The following is a 15598-nucleotide window of genomic DNA, read 5'->3' as shown; positions in this document are numbered from 1 at the left end:
GAGAGAGAGAGAGAGAGAGAGAGAGAGAGAGAGAGAGAGAGAGAGAGAGAATGTGCGCATGCATGCACCAGTAGGGGAGTGGCAGAGGGAGAGAGACAGAATCTCAAGCAGACTCCATGCCTAGCAAAGAGCCCAGTGCAGGGCTCAATCTCACAACATGAGCCAAAATCAAGAGTCAGACGCTTAACTGACAAAGCCACCCAGGCGCCCCAGCTCATTTTTAATTGGTTTTGTTTGGACTATTCAGTGAAATTACTGATACATTCAGGCTTAAGTCTGTCCTCTTTATTTTTGTTCTCTCTGTTCTTTGTTTCCCTATTTTCTTTTTCCTCCCTTCCTGTATATTGCTTTTACCTTTTTGAGAATTCCATTTTGATTTATCCATAGTATTTTTAGTGTATGTCTTTGTATAGATTATTTTGAATTAGCCGTGGTATTGCAGTCTATATGAATAACATCTTACAGTGTACTGACGTCAACATTTGACTAGTTGGAATGAAGTATAGAAGGCTTACCTCCTTTTAAAGGCCCTTTACCCTCTCTAGTTTATAATTGTCTTAAGTATTTTCTCTACATACTAGGAGAACCACATCAAACAGTGTTATAAATTTTGCTTCAGTTATGTCAAACATAATGTAGAAAAGTTAGAGGAGAAGAAGGATTATCGCCTGTATTTTTTTTCTATCATTCTTCCCATTTCAAGATCTGTACCCATTCTTTTTGGGTAGATCCGCTGGCAGCAAATTCTCTACTTTTCATTCATCTGAAAATGTCTAGATTTCCCCTTCATTACTGAGGGATATTTTCACTGGATGTAGAATTCTTGAGTGACAGATTCTTTGAATACTTGCAAAGTGTTGTGCCACTTCCATCTGGGCTCATGAGTTTTTATGAAAAATTTTCTGGTTATTTGAATTGTTTTCCCCAATAAGAGTCATTCATTCCTGTCTTGCTGCTTTCAAGATTTTTCCTTTGTTTTTAGTTTCCAACAGTTTGATCGTGATAAATCTAAGCATGGATTTCTTCGGATATATCTTCTTTGGATTTTCAAATCTCTAGGTTTAGGGTTTTTGCCAAATTTGGGAAGTTTTCAACCTCTTTTGTGTGGGGAGAGGAATAGTTTTTCAGCCTCATCTTCTCTCCTCTTCTTTCAGGACTCTAAGGATATGAATGATCTTTTTTTATATAGTTCCTAGGCCCTGGTTTCCCTTCATTTTTTAAGTCTACTTTTCTTTCTGTTCAAATTGAGTAATTTTTATTCTTTCCTCAAGTTTACTGATTCTTTCCCCTGTTTTCTTCATTCTCCTGTTCAACTTCTCTCTTGACAAATTTTTTATTTTCAGTTATATTTTATAATGGTTTTAAAATTAGCATACCACACATGCTATTCACCATTTAAAGTGTCAGAATTTAGTGACTTTTTAGCATATTCACTTATTTGTACATCTGTCACCACGATCAATTTTAGAATATTTTCATTACCCCCAAAAAACTTGAACCCTTTAGCCATCACCCTCAAATTTCCCCCACCCTCCAGACCTCAGCAACCATAATCTATTTTCTTGGTACTGTATCAAAATACAATTGACTTTTTCCTGTTGACCTTGTATCCTGTCATTTACTAATTCTAGGAGGCTTTTTTTTTCTTTTAAGATTCCTTAGGTGTAGATAATCACATCAGCATAGAAACAGTTTTATTTTTTTCCTTCCATACACACACGCGCACATACACACTCCTCCTGGTTCTTTTTCTTGCTTTTTTTTTTTTTTTTAATCTTTGGGGGAAAGTATCCAATCTTTATCTGGTAAGTATGCTGTTACCTGTAGGTTTTTTTGTAATGCTTTTTATCAAGTTAAAGAAGTTCCCTTACATTCCTAGTTTGTTAAGAGTTTATCATAAAGGGATTCTGAATTTTTTCAAATGCATTTTCTGTATCAGTTAAAATTATCATGTAGTATTTCTTCTTTAGACTGTGAATATGACTGATTAAATTGACTGATTTTTTTTTTTTTTTTTTTTAATACTGAACCAGCTTTGTAATCCTAAGATAAACCCCACTTGATTGTGGTATTTTATTTTTATTTTTGTATTGGTAGATTTGATTTGCTAATATATGTTTGAGGATTCACATCTAGGTTCACAAAGGGTATTGTTCTGTAGTTTTCTTTTTTGTACAGACTTTGGCTTTGGTATCTGAGTAAGGCTGGACTTAAAAAATTAGTGGTGTTCTCTTTCATTTTCTGGAAGAGAGTGTATGATTGGTGTTAACTTCTTTAAATGTTTTATGGAATTCTATAGTAAAACCATTTGGGCCTGAAGATTTCTTCTTTAGGAGGGTTTTAATTCTCAGTTCAGTTTCTAACATTAATAAGACTGTTTAGGTTATCTCTTTCATCTTGGTTGAATTTTATGCGTAGTTATCTCAGGAATTGGTCTGTCTTTATTTTTGAATTTATCTGTGTACAGTTGTTTATAGTATTCTCTTTTTTATATCTGTAGTGTGTTAAAGAAAAAATCCAACAATCATAACTTGTGAAAAGATCTGGTTGGCTTTATTCAGTGTTTCATGAATTGGGCAGCATCTATTATAGAGACAGAGTGGAGCTCCAGAGTATTGTACTAAGTGGGAAGGTTTTATAGACTACATGAGTAGGAACGAGGAATTTATGGTAGGCATTTGTTGATTGGTTAAAGCGGGTTACTTTCCTTATATGGAGCAAAGGACAGCACAGCTTTTATTTGGTATTTCAGAAAACGAATTATCTCACTTCTCATACCACCTAAAATATACTTGAAATGCGTTTCTTGTAGAAACTTGTAGAAATAGTGTATTTGGATAATTTTCCATCTTTCTGTCTTTTTTCAATCCAATCTGATAGTCCTCTGTCTTTTAATTGGTATGTTTAGGCTGTTTACAATGAATGTAACAATGAGTGAAGTTTGATGTGTTGGGCCTCCTTTTTTTTCCACCCATGCCCCACTTATGGAACCTTTGGCCCCACTTATGGGACCCCAGTCATCCTTGTCTCAGCTCATGAAGTGATGGTTCCTTAACAGACAAGTAAAACTAGAAGACCACCAGTTATTATTCCCCCTTCACCAAGCACTCAACACCTAGAGCAGGGGTATTGCTGAGAGAGGAGCTTGCCGTTATCTCCATCCTCTGCTCCAGAGCTCGTCTCAGAGATTTTGCCTGGGAGGAGAAGCAGACCATGAAACAGTTCCTCATCTCTTCTCAAAACAACTGACTTCATTTGAAACACAGTGTGTAGAACTTCAAAATTACAGGTGCTCTCAAGAACAGTAGTTGTGTTGAAAGGCAATTGGGAAAAGACTGTATTTAGTCAACCTACAGCCTAGACTGCTGGATGGTCTGCAGGAGAGAACCAAAAGAATAAGATGACCTATGGTCACAACAAATATCTAATCAAGGATCTCAGAAGCTGTTCCCTCAAAGGAGCCATAATTGGTTTGGATTAATTTATAGAGCAATTTATGCCCCAGGTCACTGTTGAAAAACAACAGAGCAATTAGTGGAATTTAACATCTGAGTGTGGTAAGGGAAAAGAGAGCCCTACTGATATCACTGTAAGTCTGGTAACTGTGGACATATCCAAAGATGCACCTCCCTGAGGAGTGACCTCAGAGGATTAACACTGTGGGTATTGGGGTGGCAGAATAGAGGTCACTTTAAAAAATCTAGCTAGGGGGCGCCTGGGTGGCGCAGTCGGTTAAGCGTCCGACTTCAGCCAGGTCACGATCTCGCGGTCCGTGAGTTCTAGCCCCGCGTCGGGCTCTGGGCTGATGGCTCAGAGCCTGGAGCCTGTTTCCGATTCTGTGTCTCCCTCTCTCTCTGCCCCTCCCCCGTTCATGCTCTGTCTCTCTCTGTCCCAAAAATAAATAAACGTTGAAAAAAAAAAAATCTAGCTAGTCACTAAAAAATAAAGCAGATATCAATAATAAATATCAGGAAGTGGGGTGAGGGAACAGTAACGAGTTGCTTACAACATATTGTTGGATTTGTCCTGTTTCCAACAAAAAAATTGTAAAACATGCAGAGAAATAAATTATGACCCAGACACTGGGGGGAAAGCAGGCAACACAAAAACTGCCTGTGCCTATAACAGACCAGATGTCAGATATAACAGAAAAAGACTCCAGCGTAGCCATTTATAAGTGTGTTCACAGAACTAAAGGATAATGGTTGAAGACATAAAGGAATGTATAGTGACAATTTTGCATTAAATAGAGAATACCAATATTAAATAGAAACTGTGAAAAAGAACGAAATGGAAATTTTAGAATTGAAAAGTACGGTAACTGAAGTTTAAAAAAAATTATTATTATTTTTTTTGCTATTATCTGGCAGGAAAAAGATTTAGGAAACTTGAACATAGCTCAGTAGAGATTATACAAACCAAAGAACAGAGAGAAAAAAAGATAAAAGTGAATAGTCTCAGAAAAATCTGGGACACCATCTAGCACACCAACATATGTATAAATGGGAATACTAGAAGAACTAGAGAGAGGGGTGAGGAACAGAAAAAAAAAAAAAAATTCAAAGAAATAATGGCAGAAAACATCCCAAATTTCTTGAAGAATGTAATCTACACATCCAGGAAACTCTGTGAACTCCCAAGTAAGAAAAATGCAAAAAGACCTATAAACTGACACATTATAGTAAAAATGCTGAAAGTCAAAGAAAAGGAGAAAATCTTGAAAGCAGCAAGAGAAAACAGCTCTATAATGGAACCCTCCCTCAGGTTAACAGATGACTTCCTAGGAAAAAGTGGAGGCCAGGAAACAGTTGGAAAATACACTCAATGTGTCCTTCAAAGAAGGAAACTGTCAACCAAGAATTCTATATTGTCTTTCTCAAATGAAAAGCAAAATATTTTACCAAATAGATAAAAACTGAATTTCTTACTGGCAGTCTTGCCTTACAAGGAATACTAAAAGAAAACCTAAGGCTGAAAGCAAATGACCCCAGATGCTAATTTGAACACATGCATGCATGCATGCATGCAAAAAAAAAAAAAAAAAAAAAAAAAAGGCACTGATATAGGTAGATATGTAATTATAAAAAACAGTAGAAATGAATATTTTTCTCCTCATAACTGATTTAAAAAGCAAGTTGTAAAATATGTATATAGTATAATGTTGGGCCTATAACATGGAATATATTTGCCAGTAACAGCACAAAAATGGTAGATGGGAACAAAGCTTTATTGGGATATACAAATGACTACAGATGGTAAAGTAATAATCATAACCATGTGTTTGTAACATTTATAGATATATATAAAGAATACTATAAAAGAGGGAAGTGAATAGAATTATATATGAGTAATGTTTTATATGTCACTAGCATTATTCTAGTAAAACTCTGAAGCTGATTCTGATAAGTTTAAGGTTTCTATGGTAAATTTTTGAGCAACTACTGAAAATATAACAAAAAAAATAGTGGAAAATTGTGGAAGAGATTAAAGTTCTACATTAGAAAATGTTCACTTAATGCAGAAGAAAGCACTACAGGAAGAATAATGGAACAAAAAAGACAAAACATACAGAAACAAAGTAGAATGGCACACATAAACCCAGTATACCAATAATATTAAATATGAATGAATTAAACAGTCAAAAAGCAGATATCAAACTGGAATAAAAAACATGAGCTAGCTATATGCTGTCTACAGGACATACATTTTAGATTCAAAGATAGATATAAAGTGAAAGTAAAAAGGGATAGCAAAAGATATATCATGCAAACAGCAACTACAAGAAAGCTGACCTGGTGGTACCAACAACAGACCAAATAGACTTCTACAAAAAGTTGCTAGAGACATTTTATGATGAAAGGGTCATTTTATCAGGAAAATAAAAATTACAGTACCCAAATAAGTATAACAAAAATGGATAGAAATGAAGAGAGGAACAGATAATTCAACATTAGTAGTTGAAGACTTCAATATACTGCTTTCAGTAGTGTATAGCTAGACAGAATCACCAGGAAATAAGCACTATAAACCAGCTAGTCCTAGAAGACATCTATAGAACAGTTACCCAGCAACAAGAGTAGAACACACATTCTCATATAGCATATGGAACATTCTCCAATTGTAGACCATAGGCTAGGTCATAAACCAGTAAATTTTAAAAGGTTGAGATAATGCAAAGTATGTTCTGAGAATCGAATGGCGTGAAATTAGAAATCAATAATAGCAGGAAAATGTTTCGGAAACTCAAACATATGTGAAAGTAAAACAACACACTCCTAAATAACCAGTGGGTCGCAGAAGAAATCAAACAGGAAATCAGAAAACATTCTGAGGTAAATGAAAATAAAGATACAACATGTGGAAATTTATATGCAGTAGTAGCAGAGCTTAGATGCACACGTACAACTGTAAATGCCTATATTAAGAGAGAAGGAAGATCTCAAGTTAAAAACCAACCTTCCACCTGAAGACACTGGAAAAAGAGCAAACTAAACCTAGAAAATAATAAAAATTATAAAGTAATACTATGAACAATGAACCCTCAAAAATGACATTAAGAATACCGTTTCATTCACAGTAGCATCAAAAAGAATATTTGGAATAAATTTAACAAAGGAAATGTAAAACTTTTTTTTTAAATGTTTATTCATTTTTGAAAGAGACCGCATGACCTGGGGAGGGGCAGAGAGGGAGACACAGAAACTGAAGCAGGCTTCAGATTCTGAGCTGTCAGCGCAGAGCTTGACACAGGGCTCAAACTCACAAACCATGAGATCATGATCTGAGCCGAAGTCAGATGCTTAACCAGCTGAGCCACCCAGGCACCCCAAAATATTTTTGAAAGAAATAAAAGATAGTCTAAATATATAGAAAATACCCCATGTTCATGGATTGAAAGACTCAATGTTGTAAAGATGACATTACTCCCCAAACTGATCTACAAATTGAGCACAGTCCCACCTCTTTGTAGAGATTGACAACCTGATTCTAAAATTCATATTTTGTAGTTGCAAGGAATCCAGAATAGGCAAAACAATACTGCAAAAGGACAAATTCAGAGGACTCACCCTTCCTGATTTCAGAGGGACTACAAAGCAACAGTGACCAAAGCATTTTACTGGTATAAAGATAGACATATAGAACAATGGAAAATAGGGGCACCTGGGTGGCTCAGGCGGTTGAGCGTCGGACTTCAGCTCAGGTCATGATCTCACAGCTCATGAGTTCGAGCCCCGCGCCAGGCTCTGTGCTGATAGCTCAGAGCCTGGAGCATGCTTTTCAGATTCTGTGTCTGCCTCTCACCCTGCCCCTAACCTACTCTCATTCTGTCTCTGTCTCTCTCAAAAATAAATAAACATTTTAAAAAATTCAAAACAAAACAATGGAATAGAATGGAGAATCCAGGTATAAACCCATACATCTGTGCTTAACTGATTTTCAACAAGGGTGCCAAGACCATTCAGTGGGGGAAAATAGTCTTTTTAAGAAATTGTGCTGTGACAGCTGGAGAGCCACATACAAAGAATGAGGTTGAACTTCATACCACATATTAAAAAAAAAATCACTCAAAAATCAAAGACCTAACTGTAAGAAGTAAAACTATAAGAAGACATAAGGGTAAATACTCATGATGTTGGATTTGACAAAGGATTCTCAAATATGACACCAAAAGCACAAGCAACAAAAGGAAAAAATAGATGTTCTGCTTCATCAAAATTTAAAACTTTTGTGCTTCAAAGGACACTGTCAAGAAAGTGAAATGACAACCCACGGAATGAGAGAAAATGTATGTAAACCCTATGTCTGATAAGCAACTTGTATGTAGAGTATATAAGAACTTTTACATTATAGTTCAGTAAGATGACAACGAATAACCCAGGTTAAAAATGGACAAAGCATCTGAATAGACATTCCTCCAGAGGTTATACAAATAGCCAATAAGCACATGAAAAGACGCCTGACATCATTAGTTATCTGGGAAATGCAAATCAAAACCACAATGAAATACCACTTCACACCCACTAGGATGGCTAGACTCAAAATGTCAGCATACTAAAAAAATCTTTGAATTTAAACACTTTTAAAAGGGTGAATTGTATGAGATGTGAATTATGTCTGAAGCTGTTTTATAAAATATATAGTCATGTTACATATTAATAATTTCTTGATATCAGATAGTAAAAACAAATTTCCAATTATCATAAATTTATTATTGTTCATTTGTTTCAAATAAGGTACTTATGCACAGTGTGATTGATTCATAAAATCTTTTAAGTCTCTTTTAATCTACAAGTTCCCTATTTTAGTTCCCTCTTTATGTCTTTTTTTCGCCTTGCTATTTATTAGTTTTAAAAAACAAGTTTTTTGTCCTATGGAGTTTCTCATAATCTAGATCTTGCTGTTTGCATTGCAGTGGTATAGTTTAACATGTTCCTGTCACCGCTGTATTTCTTGTGAATTGATAGTTGGGTTTAAAGTTTTGTTCAGTCTTTTTTACTGCCTTTGTCAAGTTGTAAACCATTGATCAATACCTCTTCATTTGGGGGTGGGGGTTGCAAAATGGTTATCTTATACTTCTGATATTCCTTCATTTATTAGCTGGAACATTTCTAAAGAGAAGCCTCCTTTCATATTGTTTGATTATCCAAAAATACCATTTGTATTGAAAAGCCAGGATAAATGCCTTATTCTTTCCTTTTAAAACCAGTTTTCAAAATAATTATTTGTTTCAATAGCATCTTTTAAAGGTGACAAATTAGCTTTGCTTTTGTTTCTAGTGTTAGATGAGCTCATGAATCTAAACCTGTTTCATGTGTTTATTAAAGAAGCTATCTTTAAAAGCCTCTTTGCTGTCTGTTAAGATGTTCCAGGTAGACATTTACTGGCCCAGAAATGCAATCAGCCATTTCTCTAAAGAGCCATGATTCTTTTTAGTGGGAAATGGAATTTGGAAGCCAGTCTAGGTGCTAGAGGTATTCATTATGAGTTCATACTGATACTTTTAATTCAAATTTAAGATTTTATAAATTCTAATTGCAACTTTTTATTTACCTTCAACCCTTGATAATAAATACATATAGATACGGTACTTTATATAGCCAGACCAGATAGAAATAAAATCTATCCATTCACATATTTCAAAGACTCTTTCTGTGTATGTTATGCTAGATACTAGACAGGATCAAAAAATAAATTAGATACAATAAAGTGTTTTCACTAAATCCTTTTGTTCTGCCTGCCCCAAGCTTCTCACAGCTTGCCTTCACATTCTTTCCTACATGTTCTTTAGATGTCTTTAGTTCTAACAAAATCAATAGAATGAGATTCATCAGTGACTTACATAGGTCCAGCCCTAACCTCTTCCCTGAACTCCAGATCAGAATGGGCAATTTCATATATAAATTTATACAAATATTCCTCTCAAAAGTTTTTCAAATTTAGTATGTCTAAAACCAAAATATTCTTTCTGTTCATCATTAATCCCTACCAAAACCATTCTTTTTTCATTCTCTATCTTGTTTGGTGAAAACACCATCCGCTCAGTCACCCCCATGTCGGAGACCTAGAGTCAGATTCTTCTCTCCTAGCTACTCCCCTACCTAATCCCTGATAGGAAATCATGCCTAGGTCGTTTTGCCTCCCAAATATTTCTTAGATGTATTTTCTCTATCCTCGGTGCTTTATTTTATCATATACTCATACTGTTAATGATAGCTACCCTCAAATCTACCCTCTGAATTGCCATCAGAATAACCAAAAAAAATGTAGATATAACTATTCTACTCCCCAATGGCTACTCATACCTATTGAATAAGATCTCATTAGGTCCTTAGCAGTGGCATAAACAAACATAAGTGCCTTGAGCAAAGCAATATCCCAAGTCTCCATTTCCTCTGTAAAATCGGATTATCATTTTACGTCATATGTGATAACATGTTTAAAGCTCCTACTGTTAACATCTGCTACAGAGTAGATAGTCACCTGGTATAGACAACTTCATATATTTCCAGCTGGATATTCCTTTTCTTAGAGGCATCTTAAAATCAGTGTCCCTTTCCGTAACCTTCTTTCTTTGATTGGTTTTAATTAGGATATAGGATTGAAATGAAATTATCTCAGTTCAGTTTTCACATAATGAAAACCTTGTTAGTATCATTGGGAGAGGTAGTGTCCAGTTTTAAATGTGTCAATATTTAAACATGCAAATTCTTATTAAATATTAAGTTTTCCCATCTTCCCAAATTAGTTTCAAGATTAGCAGTCTTCATCACTTTTTCTTTTATCATTTTAGGCAGCCCTCTCACTTTATATGCTAAGAGCTACTCCATTTTAATCTCACATCCTCTGATAATTTTTATCAGCCAATCTCTAAATCAAAATAAACATAATTCAAGATATGATCTGTGTCATAAATAGAGTAGACATGAAATTTGATCTCCATTTCACTTCTATTCTGACTTTTTCTGGAGGTAATAATAGTAACTAACATGTATTATTGGATGCTTCTTAATACCAGAAATTGTGCTAATTTAATCCTCCTGACTGTCTTGGAAGTGTGATTTCCATTATTCCTTTTACATAGGAGCAAACAAGAATAGAGAGATGAAGTAACTTGACTGAGATTTAATTCATTTCTTATAATTGGAAGAGTCAGCATTCAAAACCTAAGATTTGTCTAACTTAAACCTTTTTTTTTCCCTACAACTAGGCTATATACCTTATTTGTCAAAAACATTTCAACCCAACTGCAAAATGACCACATAGGATTTAGCAGCTACTGCTTACTGCTTTCATAAGCATGTATGCTATTCATCAGGGATTTGGAATAAAAGGGAGGGGTGGGCAGGAAGGAAACTATTTCTGAATTACTAGTTCAAATTGCAAACTTACACAAATAGATTTTATTACTTTTAAGTGCTGCATGAATTCTACATTAGTATAAATTGGAATTAAGTAATATTTTTTTATTCAAGAATTTTGAATGAGCTCTTAATCTATAACTACATACATATTCATATACATATACACACGGGAAAATGAGAAGTTTCTTTAAAAGAATTACGTAAACGGGGCGCCTGGGTGGCGCAGTCGGTTGGGCGTCCGACTTCAGCCAGGTCACGATCTCGCGGTCCGTGAGTTCGAGCCCCGCATCAGGCTCTGGGCTGATGGCTCAGAGCCTGGAGCCTGTTTCCGATTCTGTGTCTCCCTCTCTCTCTGCTCCTCCCCCGTTCATGCTCTGTCTCTCTCTGTCCCAAAAATAAATAAACGTTGAAAAAAAAAATTAAAAAAAAAAAAAAAAAGAATTACGTAATTGATAAAAATTTCAGGTTATACTCTCTGGCTTCCAAAGTATCCATATTATGGATGACTTTTTCAAATAGTGTAGTTTCATCATAAGTTTTGTCACAATATATGATATTGCAGTATCTCCAAAATATGTTAGTCCATGTCATTTTTTTATTATCGAATTTATCATGAGACTCAGTTTCCACAGACCTGTATTGGGAGATGCATATCATAAATGCATGGTATACAAGGCATTTCCCAGTCTAATCTTCATCTTCCTCTCTTCCCATACAGCTAGCTATATCAGGCTTTGTAGTTTATATGTGTAACCATTACATTGAACAAGCATAACTTGTGGAAGCTACTCATAATCCATTTTATTTTTGTCTTCCATTGTCCATTTAAGTGTATTCTGTGGTGTTAAGTTCTTCCTTCGGCTCCTTGAAGGGCAAGTCTTTTCTGGTTACTTTCAGGAATTGACTATTTTCAAGAACTAATAAACTTAACTCAGAGTTAAAGGATTCCCTCCTTTCCCACCTCAGTTGTACCATAGGCCTATAGTGAAAAGTGAGGTTTGTTTGGCTTCCTTTTTCTTTCGGTTTTTCTCCTCTTTGTCCTTTTATTCCTCTTCATTTGCTAACTGTGGTTTCTGGCCTCTTCAGGTTGAGAGAGGCAAGGGTTGAGTAAGAATAAAAGATCTTTAATAGTAATAAAAGCAGCAGCAACTAATATTTAATACAACATTTATTTTCTGCTAGGTACTGTACATATATTAGACCAGTTAATCCTCAGAAATCTCTGAGGTGTATTCTGTTATCCCTTTTTTTACTGTTGAAGAAGTTAAAAGCACAGGTTAGTGACTTGCCTAAGGTCACCAGCCTACTGAACATAAAGGCAGTGCCAGGATGCAAACCCAGCACTCTGGCTCCATAGTCCCTTCTCAACCACTCTACTGTATTGTTTTTATATACTGTTGGGAGATGATAAGCATACTTCCTAGTCTTGGCCAGACTTTAAATCAGACTTCTACCGTTTAGATTTTTTTCAAGTGTGACATACATTTTCCATAGACCGAAGACAAAGAGCAAACATGTCTCAACCCATTTGCCTTGCAGAAGAGTAGGAGGGAGTAGGATGGGGTTTGGAACTCAAAGCACACTGATGACTGTCTGCAAAAATCCTTTTGTAACATTTAACTCTTTGAACATTGTAGGTGAATATAACTCAAAGTTGAAAGACTGTTTTCTACTACTTTATTGCATAGGTGGACTTGCATCTCACTTTGGCCAGCAGTATCTGAGGCCTCTACCCAAACCAAGATTGAAATGGTTTCATTTTAAGATCCCCGTGCACATGCTCTCCAAATGCCATTTAATTCCCTGCCTTCGACATCTTTGTTCATGCAGATAGTCCCTGGATTAAGACTATGTCACTTGCTCTGAAGGCATGTGCTTTCCTCCCTGAACCACATGATCCCAATCAAACCAAGCACTCTTTATAAGCCAGGCTTTTAAAGAAACCAGTTTACTATAGTTCAGCAAATCAAAGAAAAACTTTATATACAGTCCTCCCATTTTCTTTCTCTCCATTTCATTCCTATGAGAGAAATCAGCAAGTATGTTAAACGGTGGTTTGCTTAGACCAGTTTTAGCTGCTTAGTTGTGTCGTGGTTATTTGACTTTGGGAATGGTGTATAAAGTAGATTTGTATTTGAACTCATCTTTGATAATGGTCAGATAATTACTTCAGTGGCCTTGCCTGGCTATCTTGACAAAGGGCTTTATGACTTTTATCCTTTCTGTTATCAGACATAAAGAGTCTCAGATTGAACCTTTTGTCTTCCCATGTTAGAATATTCAGTGGCCTTATATTTATTCAACTGGAAAGCTTTAGGTTTTTTCTTTTCTTTTTTCTCCTTCACATACACATTTATCTGCATAGAACATTCAAAGGGATGTTTATGGGATTGTTTGATGTTTGAACTGACATTGCCTTCTGCATGCTCACATTTTTTAAAAACTTTTTATTTTAACTCCAGTATAGTTGACATACAGTGTTGTATTAGTGTCAGGTGCATGCTCACATTTAGAATGTCATACGGTGCCCATTAACAGTTTGCCAATACAATGCATAGATTGCACAGGGAGGCACATCATGATGGTGAGCAGTCATTGAGATCACTGTGTGATCCCATGATAGCCTGGAACTCCTTTCAAATGCTTTATCACCTGGAAGAATTCTACTTTCATTAGGCCCTATCCTCAGTGATGCCTCTTCTACCTTGTACATTCAGAATTATTTCATTTGTTGCTTTCACTCGTGTATGCTGCACACCTTTTGTACCTTGGTTAGGAACATGTCTTTTTCATGAGGCCTGTAAGCTTACTGAGGTCAAAGACAGTGTTTTATTTGTACTTGTGTACCTCCCTTCACATAATAAAGTGTCTCACATCTCTTGAATCCACTATTAAGGTTTCAATAATGTGAATAAAATTGGTTATAATTTGACTATTAGAATCCTGATTCAGTCTTACTAATACTTGTGCCCAAAACAAGGGAGGTAAAAATAGTAAAGTTATGCTCAGTTATAATCCTACCATACCTGCCATATTGTGTACAGTTCTGAAAACCACTTTTTTTTTTTTTTTCCTGAGAGAGAGAGAGAGCTGGGGAGGGACAGAGGGAGAGAAAATCTTAAGCGGGCTTCATGCCCAGCACAGAGCCCAACGCAGGGCTTGATCCCATGAACCTGGGGTTATGACTTGAGCTGAAATCAAGAGTTGGAGGCTCAACCGACTGAGCCACCCAGGCACCCCCCTGGGAACCAGTCTTAAAGGAACATTAAAAAGTGAAGATTGTTGACAGCAAGGAGAGCAAGCAAATTTTAAGGAGCATTTAAAGGGACTAGGGATCTTTGAAGAAGAGAAATCATAGGAAAGAATGGAATGTGATTGCCATCTTCATTTTTGAAGGCTTTTTCAAGGGGAAGGAAAAAGTAGACCTACTCTGTATGACTTCGTAGTTTTAACCAAGAGTACCTGAAACCCTGGTTTTGTAGCAGTATGCTGGAGTTTTGTTTTTTTGGTTTTTTTTTTTTAAGAAAAAATTTTTTAATGTGCAAAAAAAAAAAAAAACCAGAGGGAATAAATATCCATACTCCTACCAATGATTCCTTTGAAGATGATGAACATTCCATTTGAATATGATACATTATTCTGTATACAGTTTCAGAAGGATCTATATACAGTTCCTTTAGGGAACTCATGAATCTCAGGTTAAGACCTCATGTTCTCTTGCGTTGTGTGTGTGGCATAGATACAAATACTCTTTCATCACGTTTTTCACTAAATATATAATAATAACTACTATTGAGTGTTCACTCTATATCAGTAATTGTGCATTCATTTAATACTCAGAAGCAAACATTTTTCCAGGTCCATTAAAGATTCATCATCTGTAGCATCTTTTAAAATTGATGGTTGTATTTTTGAAGCATTTGAAATCTTCTTTTACCTAGAGACAACTTACAATAAGTATTTCTCCAAATTGGCTTTGTTTTGCATTTATTTCAGTACTAACAGTAAAAAAAAAAAAAACAAAAAAAAAAGTTATTTATCACAGATAAAATGACTGATGTACATTGTTGATATTTTTTTACACTGGGAAAGTACTGTGATCTAAGAGAGGATCCAGATCGTCACTTTGGTTGTCATTCATTGGTCACATAACTTTTCTGAGCATTAGCTTTCTTATCTTTACTAAGGGGATAATATAAGCCTTCCTGACTTCACATAGAGGGTGTAAAAAGAGGTTAGGGAGAAAGTGCTGTAAAAACTGAAGCATTATTAGATGTGCTAATTTAAAACTATTTGAGAGTATCAGTTTTTTGTATTTTTAGTAAATAAATGTGAAATCTTGTCAAGGCAAAACTAACTTCTTTTTTTAAGGGAAAATCCAATCAACTGATTGATTTCTAACCATTTTTTAAAATAAATTTACTTCCAGAAAGTTTGTTTCATTGTATTGGTAATATAAATAAATTATTAATGTATTAGTAATATAAATAATACAACAATAATAACTGGTTTCATTTGTTGAGCATTCACAAAGTGCCAAATGCTGTGCTAACCACAGTATATATTGTTTCATTTAATCCTGTAATAACCATGGAGGAATTGTTGAGGAAAGAATCCAGACCTATCACATTCTAAAACTTGAAGTCTTAACCACCTATATTTATTCACTTTATAGCCTAAGAGAGACAGTATATATATAGCATCGATGTTAAGAGGGTAAGCTGTGGAACCAGCCT

The 15598-nt window shown here is 35.3% G+C and overlaps 1 protein-coding gene across 2 annotated transcripts in view; it reads left to right on the top strand.

The window, feature by feature from the left end:
• The window catches only part of ZBTB44 (zinc finger and BTB domain containing 44), a 64391-nt gene that overhangs the window by 22131 nt on the left and 26662 nt on the right, over positions 1–15598 (top strand). The window lies entirely within an intron of this gene.

Source organism: Herpailurus yagouaroundi, unplaced genomic scaffold (genome assembly GCF_014898765.1).
Source record: "Herpailurus yagouaroundi ecotype Mexico unplaced genomic scaffold, PumYag 161, whole genome shotgun sequence".
In the NCBI taxonomy this organism is placed as follows: Eukaryota; Metazoa; Chordata; class Mammalia; order Carnivora; family Felidae; genus Herpailurus; species Herpailurus yagouaroundi.
The sequence above is the reverse complement of the archived record's forward strand: the minus strand, read 5'-3'. Positions and strand labels throughout refer to the sequence as shown.